General features: G+C 48.2%; 1 protein-coding gene across 1 annotated transcript in view; it reads left to right on the top strand.

The window, feature by feature from the left end:
* Positions 1-6: 6 nt before the first annotated feature.
* The window catches only part of PAQR8 (progestin and adipoQ receptor family member VIII), a 42,144-nt gene continuing 30,399 nt past the window's right edge, over positions 7-11,751 (top strand). Inside the window, exon 1 of the mRNA XM_006765698.2 lies at positions 7-100. The gene's annotated coding sequence lies outside the window, so the exon portion shown is untranslated. The remainder of the gene's footprint in view (positions 101-11,751) is intronic.

Below are 11,751 nucleotides of genomic sequence, written 5' to 3'. Positions count from 1 at the left end.
CCTGGCCGCTCCCCTGTGCAGCGCGGGCCGGGTCACAGCCGCCTGCGGGAAGCTGGGAGCCGGGAGCCGGGAACCTAGTCGACCCAAAGCTGCCCTGACGGTGAGTCCTGACGCCCATTGACCCAGCGCCACCCCTGACGGTGCCCCATCATCCGAGGCTGAGAGCGGGTCTGGCCGGGGGTCAGGACTGCGTTCTTGGGGAGCTCGGGGCGCGCATACGCGGGGCGGAGGTGTCAGGATCGCGACTTAGGGGAGCCCCAGAAACCGAGCCCGGAGGGGCGTTCGGGATCGCGATGTTGAGGAACCCGAGCCCGGGGCGGAGTGTCAGTGCCCCTATGTTGGGGACTCTCTGAACCCCAACCCCGAGGGCGAGAGGGCGGATCGGGATCGCGACGGTGGGGAGTCTCGGAGCCCGAACCTGGAGAGCTGAGGGGTCAGGACCGCGACCTAGAGGACCTCGGGTGCGGGAACTGGGGGTGGAGGCGGGCGGAACCGGGGGTGCTCTGTCGGCATTCTTGGGGCACCCCCCGCTGGGCGGAGACCAGCACCCGGGAGGGGAAAGCAGAAGAGAGGAAACCCGAGGCGGGAGGGGAACCCCAGAAAGGATAGGTTGGGGCGAGGCTGTGACTTCTCCGGGAAAAGATGGAAGGGGCCTCTCTGAGAGGGTGGGCGGGGGAGGCGGCTGGGTCCGGTGTGGAGAACAGGGGCCTGGAAGGATGGAACCGGGCGGGGGATCCGAGGTGGCCGGTGGGTGGTGGGGCAGAGTTTCGGACCCTCTCGGCCAAGGGCACAGCCCTCTGACACCTCAAGAGGGCAGTCACTCGAGAGAGCAAGACGGGGCCACCCCAGACGGCGCTGGTGGGGGCTCGGCACCCAGGGTGCACCTCGCAGACCTGGCGCGGCGACTTGAAGGCGGCTTGTGGTCCCTCAACAACCCACCGACGAGGGGAAGATCCAGACGGGCTCTTGGTTGCACCCTGTATTGCTGAACTGGGTCAGAAGTGATTTTGGTCAGGAGTTAAGTGATTTTGGTCAGGACTTATGGAGTGAGATTTCAAATATACAGGTAAGATCTACAAAGGGGTGTGTAAGTTTTTGGATCCACATGAGCTATTAGCTCCCCACTCTGCTGTTCTCTGTGAGAGGCTGTTTCTGAGTTAAAAAATCAGCAATGTGCGCACACACACAAACACACACACACACCGCCCACAATGCGCTGCATTCTTCAACCAAGTAAACACCGGGAGTTTTGTACAGGTTTTGGATCGTTTGTGCTCATTAGGGCTCCCTTACTGAAGTGAATAGGATGTTATCTACTCGGAGTGTGGACTGCCTTTGCCCTCTTAAGATGTCCACAGGCTGTGCCCACCCCTAAGGTGTCCAGGTCACCTGGCAGGAAGCCAGGCTGCTTAGGACCTCAGCGGATGGCTATCCAAGTGTGTCTGAAGATAAACAAACGACCAGTGCAGTGTCTGTTTGTTCTCTGTTGTTTGTCTTCGGTGCTAGCTCCCTTTCTGTATGATAATTACTTTATTTGCTGTAACAGCTCATTCAGGTCCTGGGGTTCTATTATGTGGATTTTTCTATTGGGAGGTTTCTAGGCTTTGGGGGTCCCGGGGAAGAGTGATGCCCCCCACTCCTTCTGTCCTGGATATAGATCCATCTTCTGGCACACACTGAGATTTGAGCTTCCTGGGAGGATCCAGCACTATGTTGGCAACTAGCACCTGTTGGGCCTAGTTTTTAGTGGTTGTTTTTTGTTTTTTGTTTTTTTTTTCATGAAAAGGAAATCTCTTCAATAATTATGCAAGTTGACAGGAAAGTGATTTCTGCTTTTTACAAGTAGCATTTCAGGACAAGCTTTTTTCTCCCCATTAACCCCTAGAGTGCCGGGGAGCGCGATCACGCTCCTTCTTTCACCAAAAGTGCCAGGAGCGCTATCATAATTTTTTTTCCTAAACTGCTGTAAAATCAGCAAAAATGCCTTGGCAATTTTAGCATAGTTCCTAGGATATTGGTTGGCACTCAAAGGGTTAAGGGGGTGGTCAGAACCTTACCCAAAATCTGCATTATCATTATTGCAGCAGAATATTTATTCACTTGGACTTAAAGCTAGCCGGTTCTTCCATTTCTTTACCCAAATGTTAAAAGGAATATGCCAGCACTTACACATTCAAGTGAGTGTCCCTCCGCTTCAAAAGCCCTGTCTTGGCAAGCTGCGCACTAATCCCGGGGATGCTGTCATGGCTGAGAATAATTTGGGAGCTCGTGCTTTGGCACTGCCTGCAGAGTTGGCAACACATTTAACTGAATTGCCTCCTGATGCCAAACCTTCCTCACTTGGGAAAGAGCCAGACACCATGTGGGGCCAACTGTGGCCTCTGAGGTGGGGAGTCGAGGTTGTCATAGAAAGTGTGGCCATTAAAGTAACGAGAGTCCCCTTGAGGGACTGGTGGTCCCCAAGATGGGCATCCAGTAAAGGCGTGTGTCTGTGTTTAGGATTGAGAGTAACGGAAGTGCAACCCTCCTTTGGGTGTATATGTTCTGGAATGTGTGTGCAAACATTGGTCCTATGGCCTTGTTGGTGTGCTTTACGGCCTAGGAAGCTGGAGAAGATAAGTCTTTCTTTTTCCGTCTGGGGACTCTTTGCCAGGCCCTTTTCATCACTGTGCATTTTTACAGAAAGCAAAACAAAAGATATATTTTTCTCACCAAAAAGTACCCAGAAAGTTACTTAACCCCATGTGTGCAGTTAATGCCCAGTACTTGAGATTTTCTGTGCAAGGATCTATATAGAAGCAAGGGGAAGAGAATGGTTTCTGAAATGCCAAAATTTCAGCCATGGGATTCTATGGCACACACTGTGAAAAACTACCATAACATCTCCCTTTTCTTCCATGGTTTTTCTAATTTCCCGGTGGTTGTTTTTTCAGATTCTATAACCTAAAGCTTTATACAGCCATCGCTTGACTCTTGATCTGGCTGTGATTGTGGGCAAGTTATTACATGTCTTTTGGCCTCAGTTTTCTTACCTTAAAAAGAAGATGCTAATGATTATGTACCACATGGGGCTGGAATGAGGATTTAGTAAGATTTATGCATGTAGAACACGAGTTCAGTGCCTGGCACAAAAGTGCTCCATTGAGTCCAGCTATTTTTGTTATTAATATTGACTATTGATAGTTTTTTTTTTTGAAGTCATGTATGGATTTATCATTTTCTGCATAACGCTGTCCTCTTCAGCTGGGCTTTGCAAATGGATATGTGAATGAGAACATTTTGTTTTTACACTCCTGGCCTCTTAGGAGTTCTTAAAGAGTGACCCTAAAAGCAACCGTAGTTAGCTACTTTATTTTTGATTCAGATGGGTTTTTTTTTAAACAAGCATTCCTGTTTTGATTGTTAGGTATAATAGTTTAGTGAAGATCTGAAGGAAAAAAAATATGGAAAAGCTTCTCCTGGAATTTCTTTTCTTTGATCCAATAAACAGCTACTCAAATGAAACAGCTACAGTTCCCTTGGCCTGTGTTGACAGGGATGATTCTGGTGAACATTTGTTCCAATTAAACTTGAGTTTTGCTGTTTTTTCAATGACAACCTGGCACTGAACTCTGAGCTCTTCTGTCAATGTTGCCATTAATTTTTTTCAGAATATGAATTTTATTAAAACATAACATGGAAGATACAAACTGTGGGAATATAATTTTAATTTACTGAGGTGGTTAAGGGTTGCTATGAGGTAGATGTTCCATGAAATGTTCAACATTAAGTGAGAATTCTCTGTGTTCTCTGTGCAGAAGATAGAGTACAAGAAACAGACTTTGTCCTCCAGAAAGTAACATAATGTGCTCTCAAAGGATTACATGCATTAGCAAAAGTGTTTTTCTTCCAATGGCTTGTGGGCCAAAGATTAAATGGACTTCACTCATGTTCTTTTTTCTCAATTTCTTGGAGAAGGCTAAATATATAGATCTCTTTTTAGTGGTCATAATTTTTAGGGGTATTAATTCTTTCAGGATTAAGCCCTAGCCACATAAGGAGATATTGGCTATAAAAGTACTTGGTGATTTGTAAAATGATATATAACTATAGGATAGGCTGATATTGTTGTTATACTTATAAAGTACCAGGAAACAGTACAGCATGGTGGGTTAGACTATAACAGTTGTTCTTAAAGTAGAAGAGGAGTGATTTTGACCTCCTCCCCCCATCGCCAGAGGACATTTGGCAATGTCTGAGACATTTTTGATTGTCATAACTGACATCTAATGGGTAGAGGCCAGAAGAGCTGCTAAGCATCTTCTAATGTACAGGACAAACCTTCACAACAGAGAATTATCCAATCCCAATGTCGATAGTGCTGAGCAACCCTAGTCTAGAGCAGTGATGGCGAACCTTTTGAGCTCGGCGTGTCAGCATTTTGAAAAAACCTAACTTAACTCCCGTGCCGCGTCACATATAGAAATGTTTTTATATTTGCAACCATAGTAAAACAAAGATTTATATTTTTGATATTTATTTTATATATTTAAATGCCATTTAACAAAGAAAAATCAACCAAAAAAATGAGTTCGCGTGTCACCTCTGACATGCGTGTCATAGGTTCGCCATCACTGGTCTAGAGCATAGATCTAGAAGTAGGGGTCAACCTGCATTAGCATCCTAGCACCGCCAGTTATTAAATGCACAACCCTAGGTGAGTACCTTAAACCTGTGTATCTATAAAATGCATGTCTGAAGAGATATCATGGAATTAAGTGAGATAGTACATGGAAGGCACCCAGTAAATGGTCACTCTTAGTATTATTATGTTGGGTTAGTAAATCCAGGGACTATATGCCTCAAACAGACATGGCTTTGAGGTGTATTTTTTTATTATTATGTTTTTATTGATTTCAGAGAAGAAGGGAGAGGGAGAGAGAGAGACAGAAACATCAATGATGAGAGAGAATCATTGATCACCTGTGTCCTGCACGCTCCACACTGGGGATCAAGCCTGCAAGCCGGGTTTATGCCCTGACCAGGAATTGAACCGTGACTTCCTGGTTCATGGGTAGATGCTCAACCATTGAGCCATGCTGGCTGGGCCATGTGTAAACCACACGTCCCACATGGTTCAGGGTTCAGGATCTGGAAGAGGGGCCGCACACAAATGAAACAGATGAGACAAGTAATAATTTGAAAATATTGGGGGGCCAGACGGGCAAGTCCAACTCAAGGGGAAGGACTTCCCCTGGTGCTCAGGCCTCACCAACCTTTTATTGGTTTGGGATACACCTATAGCCTTTAAGCAGGCAATTTCCAGTAACAGGAAGACTAGCCCATCAGCAAGGATTTACATAATAATAAATAGGGAAGTTGCTTCAGCTACCATTGTCTGGACTAACAGTGGGTGCACAGCCCTGACCCTTGCCAGGGCTTCAAGGGTCACCAGCCTTCCGGGTTCCTTGTCCACACCTTGCTGCTAGTAAAGACAATAGGCGACTTCCCACAGTCTGTATCTATGAGTCACAGGGGTTTTTGTATGTTTAGTGTGTGTGTGTGTGTGTGTGTGTGTTTAACCAATTGTGTACAGAACCAATACAGGTTTCTTAATCCCATCCATGTGTCCAAGAAAAGGGCAGGGACACAGCCTCCACCATTCGTGGTACCTTCTGCATTCTGGCCCAGGTTCTGCTAGGCAGCTCAGGGTAGGCTGCAGATCACTCCAACCAGGTGAACAGGACAGTCCCCAGACCTCTCTTCTATATAGAGACGATGAACTGAGGATGGAGAGCTTTCTGTTTCATCTGGGCTACACCTAGAAGGAGACAGCCAGGCCATGAAGACCCTTCGACTGAGCTTATCTCCACGCTCTACTGAAACCCCTGTGTCTGCGAGGTCAGAGCAGGCAAGGAGGCCAGCAGTTTCCCTTTACTCTTCCTTAGCTCCTCCTACTCAAGCAAAAAGTTCTTGTAAGGCAGTGGTTCTCAACCTTCTGGCCCTTTAAATACAGTTCCTCATGTTGGGACCCAACCATAAAATTATTTTCGTTGCTACTTCATCACTGTCATGTTGCTACTGTTATGAATTGTAAGGTAAATATCTGATATGCAGGACAGTCTTAGGCGACCCCTGTGAAAGGGCTGTTCGACCCCCAAAGGGGTCACGACCCACAGGTTGAGAACCACTGTTGTAAGGGGTCCCTTCACTCTTAGCAATATCCTCATAATCCATTCCAGATTTGGCTCTGCATGGAGTCACCCAGCCATCTGGGAGGAGACAGGAGGCCTCCGGAAAAGCCCAGGCTCCTCTTTGATCTTTATTCCTTTCTAGGTTTCCTGGAGCACAGTGAAGCCACAGGAGTAAGCGATCCACTCACAGGCACCAGCAGGCCTTCAGCTGGGTGGGGGCGGGGTGACATCCCGGTGCTGAGTGTGAGCAGGCAGGGATGTAAATAATTCATCCAGTGGTGGTTTAGCTGGGAGCTAGATGGAAGCCATTAGTTCTGTGGGGTTTAGTTCTGGCTGCACAATAATAGAGCCCCCTGGGGCTGTCTAAGAATTGCTCAGTCCCCACTCCAAACCATTGATTCTGAATCTTGGTGGGTAAGGCCCAGGGAGTCAGATTTTTAAAATGCTCCTCAGATGACTCTGATGCCCAGTAAGAGTTGAGGGTCAGGACTATACTATGCCTTGTGAAATGAATGACCTACATTAAAAAAAAAACAAAAACAGAACCAAATTAAAAATATCAAAGTAACAGTTTTATTTTGTCAAGCTTTCATTTTAGTGATCAATGTATGCCTGTTTGCAATGTAAAATATATTTCTTGTAATGGGTTCCAGTTAAAAAAAAAAAAAGTTGGAAAACCAGTGTTTTAGAGCAGCGGTTCTCAACCTGTAGGTCGCGACCCCTTTGGGGGTTGAACAGCCCTTTCACAGGGGTCGCATAAGACCATCCTGCATATCAGATATTTACCTTACAATTCATAACAGTAGCAACATTACAGTTATGAAGTAGCAACGAAAATAATTTTATGGTTGGGGGCCACCACAACATGAGGAACTGTATTAAGGGATCGCGGCATTAGGAAGGTTGAGAACCACTGTTTTAGAGCCTTAGAGGTATTTAATGCATATTGACAAATTTACCTCTTGCAATACTTCCGTGCAAGGATCTGCAGTACGACTTTTGCAACTATCCTAGGAGGCATAGAGAGGAGGTATCATTATACTGAGGGGTTTTTGTTTTGTTTTTTACAGATGAAGGGACCTTGGAGTTGGAGAGGGTATAAAATTTGTCAAAGTCATAATGAGAAAATGGCAAAAACAAAGACTCAAACCAAGGGCTTCCGATTACTGCCACCAGGCTCTGTCAATGACATCTTTCTCTCTCTTCTTATTTAGCAGAGCCTGTGTAAAGGCACTGTGATAGAGGATGAGTCAGGCCTCAGCCTCTCCTGCCTCCTCAGCAATGCTAAGGATGTCCAATAGGGAGTGGGCCTAAGCCATCAGTTGGACATCCCCTGAGGGCTCCTGGGGTGCCAGAGGGATGTGTGACTGCCAGCTTAGGCCCGATCCCCTGGGGAGTAGGCCTAAGCCAGCAGGTAGACATCCCCCGAGGGGTCCAGGACTGCGAGAGGGCGTAGGCCAGGCTGAGGGACCCCTCCCTGAGTGCATGAATTTTCATGCACAGGGCCTCTAGTCCTATCTAATAAAGAGGAAATATGCTAATTGACCTTCACCATCGCAAAGATGGTGGCGCCCACAGCCAATAAGGAGGGAATATGCTAATTACTGCCATGCCCTCAAAGATGGTGGCGCCCACAGCCACAAGATGGCGGCGCCCAGTCCCCTCAGCCCCACTAGGGCAGCAGGCACGCAACAAGGCTGGGCCCGCCTCATGCGCCTGCCTCTGGAGTCCCCCAGTCTCCTCGGTCCCCTAGCTGCCCAGGGCCGCCTGAGGCCCAGGTAACCAGGACCAGCTGAGGCTTGCGCTGTTGACAGTGGCAGCAGCAGAGGTGTGATGGGGCGTCTCCTTCCCCTGATTGCCTGGTTGCCTTCTGCCCCGGAGGGCTCCCGGACTGTGAGAGGGAGCAGGCTGGGCTGAGGGACCCCCCTCCAGTGCATGAATTTCATGCACTGGGCCTCTAGTCCTATCTAATAAAAGAGAAACATGGTAATTGGCATATGACCGCTACCCTTCCTATTGGCTAATTAGCAAGATATGCAAAAATTAACTGCCAGCCAAGATGGTGGCCGGCAGCCAGGCAGCTTGAAACTAACATGAGGCTTGCTTGCTTCAGTGACGGAGGACTCCAATGTTCCCCACCTGCCACTGCAGGCCTCTGAGCTGCAACTCTAAGCAACTATGTAACAAATATAGAAGCTAAACAAAACCCCAGAAACCTGCTTTCAGCGAGCCCGGGATCTCAGAGCTGGAGTTGATACAGAGTTTCGATTATAGAACCTAAACAAACCAGATACCTACTTTCAGCAGCTGAGGCCTCAGAGCTGGAGCCAGAGCTAAAGCTAGCCCAGAATAAAAAAAGAAAAAAAGGAGCAGTTGGGAGCTTCAGTCCCAGCCTGAAAACATACCTCAGCCCCTCACCCAGGCTGGCCAGGCACCCCAGTGGGGACCCCCACCCTGATCCAGGACACCCTTCAGGGCAAACCAGCCAACCCCACCCATGCACCAGGCCTCTATTCTATATAGTAAAAGGATAATATGCCTCCCAGCACTGGGATCAGCGGAGCCACGAGGCCTCCCGGCATCGGGATCAGCGTGACAGGGGGCAGCGCCCAAACCCCCTGATCGCCCTGCAGCTCTGTGTGTGACAGGGGATGGGGCCACAACCTCTCTATCGGCCCTGCTCTGTTCCTGACAGGGGAAGGCGCCCCAACCCCCTGCTCGGCCCTGCTCTGTGCCTGATAGGGGGAGCTCCCCAACCCCCTGATCACCCTGCGGCTCTGTGTGTGACAGGGTGCGGCGCCCCAACCCCCACCCCCCACAGGCCCTGCTCTGTGTGTGACAGGGTAGAGCCATACCTCCCCATTGGCCCTGCCCTCAGTGTGACAGTGGCAGCGCCCCAACCCCCTGATCCGCCCTGCTCTGTGCGTGACAGCAGGGAGCTCCCCAACCCCCGGATTGACCCTGCTCTGTGCGTGACAGGGGGCAGTGCCCCAACCCCCTGATTGGCCCTGCTCTGTGCGTGACAGGGGGTGGCGCCGCAACCTCCCCATCGACCCTGCCTTGAGTGTGACAGGGCCAGTGCCCCAACCCCCCAATCGGCCCTACTCTGAGCGTGACCGAGGGTGGCATCACAACCTCCCAATCCGCCCTGCTCTGTGCATGACAGGGGGCGACACCCCAACTCCCCAATCAACCCTGCTCTGAGCCCGACCAGGGGCTGCACCTAGGGATTAGGCCTGCCCTCTGCCACCCAGAAGCAGGCTTAAGCCAGCAGGTCGTTATCTCCCGAGGGGGTCCCAGAATGCTAGAGGGCACAGGCCGGGCTGAGGGACCTCCCTCCCCCCCGAGCGCACAAATTTTTGTGCACCGGGCCTCCAGTCTTTATTTAAAAGGCTAATATGCTAAGTGTCCGACTAGTTGCTATGACGTGCACTGACCAACCGGGGGCAGATGCTCAATGCAGGAGCTGCTGTGATGTGCAGAGAAACGTCACCGCAGACCTGGCGCCCACACAGCAGCACTCGGCTTACCCCAAGAGGGACACAGGCCCTGCCACCACCCTGGAGTGACACCCCACCAAATTGCAGCTAATGCTGCTGAGAACCTCAGAGGAAGGAAGAAGAAAGGAAGCAGATGTGCAGCGAGTAAAGAAGAAAGAAGCTAAAAGAGAGCTACAGGCCAAATTTGAGCATCTTAAAAAAGTTCACCAGGGTGGAGAAAAATGGCGACTGGTAGGAAGGTAGGAAGGGAGAGAGTGTGAGAGTGCAAGGAAGTGATAGAGGACTGTGTGACGTGTGTGTAATATTGTGCTTTGTGTTGATATTTACTGCTGTGTAACTGACCATTACCTGAAGTTGGGGTGTCACACTGGGCTGGAAAAAGTTTAGCTAAATCAGAAAGCAGGTCTAATTAAGCAAGTTTGTTCTATATATAAAAGGCTAAATTGGCTCGTGCATGGGTGATACATATAAAGCTCTCACTGGTGCCAATCCCATGTGTGTGTTTTGATCTGTCATTGTTGATTGTGAATTTGGTTGACATTTCTATTATATAGAAAGGGCGAGTAGCAATATTAAAATATTTCTTCTAATTAATTTCCTTTCAATGTGCTTGAATATGTGCACCGGGCCACTAGTATATTAATATTACCTCATTTAATTCTCAGAACAACTCAAGGAGATTACTCCTATTTGCCCCCTTTGGCAGATGAGGAAACGGAGGGACAGAGGAGTTGTGACTCGCCCAAGGAGCAGAGTTCTTACAGCAAGGTCACATTCTTGATTTGTGTCCTTTGTTCCCTCAGTACTAGTTTGTTGACATTTCTCCAGATTCTAGACTCTTGTCTCTAGGGACAGTTTAAATATCAGGGAAATGTTTCTATGTCTTAGCTCAGGCTGCCATAACAAAATACCACAGACTAGGTGCCTTGAACAACAGAAATTTATTTATTTCTCACAGTTTTGGAGGTTGGGAAATGCAAGATAAAAGTGCCAGTAAGTTTAAGTACTGTGAGGGCCCTCTTCCTAGTTTGCAGATGGCCACCTGTTTTTTTCTTTAAAAAGAATTATTGATTTAGAGAGAGAGAGAGAGAGAAGGGAGGGAATGAGAGAGAAACCAATTTCTTGTTCTACTTATTTATGCATTTATTGGTTGTTTCTTATATGTGCCCTAATCAGGGATCAAACCTTCAACCTTGGTTTATCAGGTTGACTCTAACTACTGAGCTATCTGGACAGGGTCAATGGCCATCTTCTTGCTGTGTCCTCACGTGGCAGTGAGCGAGACAGAGAGACATACAGCAAGCACTGGGTGAATGCCCTAGAGAGCAAGAGTTAGCTCTCAGTCCCTTTTTCCTACTTACTCCCATCCTGGGACCCCACTCTAATGACCTCATCGAAACCTAATTACTTCCCAAAGGCCCCAGATTCAAATATCATCACATTGGGGATTATGGCTTCAACATAAGCATTGGAGATGGTAGAGGTGCAAACATTCAGTTCATAACTCCCTAGTACCTATCTATAGCTTCCACTCACCTTTCCTTGTGTGTGTGGCTGGAAATCCCTGCCCAAACCACCCAGCGATTAAGGCAGGAAAAGGGCGCCCTCTCTGTTGTATAGAACTACTTTATGGAAACTTGATCAGGCTATTTGTGATACTTAATGGCACGAATTACTGAAATTCATGGTGTGGCTTGGGTAGTCCTGGCTGAGGAGGAACCTGAACACTAAACCGCGTGGAGTGAGATTTTGATCAGTGGTCTGGGAACCAAAGGATATCTTGTTCATTCCATCATTTATTTATTCATTCATTCATTCATCCATCCATTCATCAAATATTAAGGGCCAGGGTCTATGCTATACACTGGGGATAGAATGATGGGCTAAAATGCTATCCCTAACCTTATGGAGGTTATAGTTTACAGGTAATAGTTTTAGATGTGACCCTCCAATTCAAAGATAGGTAGAGAAAGTATTTATCATGGCTTTTAAATTCTTGTGCACATGGCCAAAGTAAAGCTCTGGCCACATGTCAATAGGGAGGACACTGGTTGGTTCCCTTCTCAGAAAGTCAGGGG

The sequence above is a fragment of the Myotis davidii genome, unplaced genomic scaffold (genome assembly GCF_000327345.1).
Source record: "Myotis davidii unplaced genomic scaffold, ASM32734v1 scaffold240, whole genome shotgun sequence".
NCBI lineage: Eukaryota > Metazoa > Chordata > Mammalia > Chiroptera > Vespertilionidae > Myotis > Myotis davidii.
Note: the sequence above shows the minus strand (reverse complement) of the source record. Positions and strands in the feature narration are given on the sequence as shown.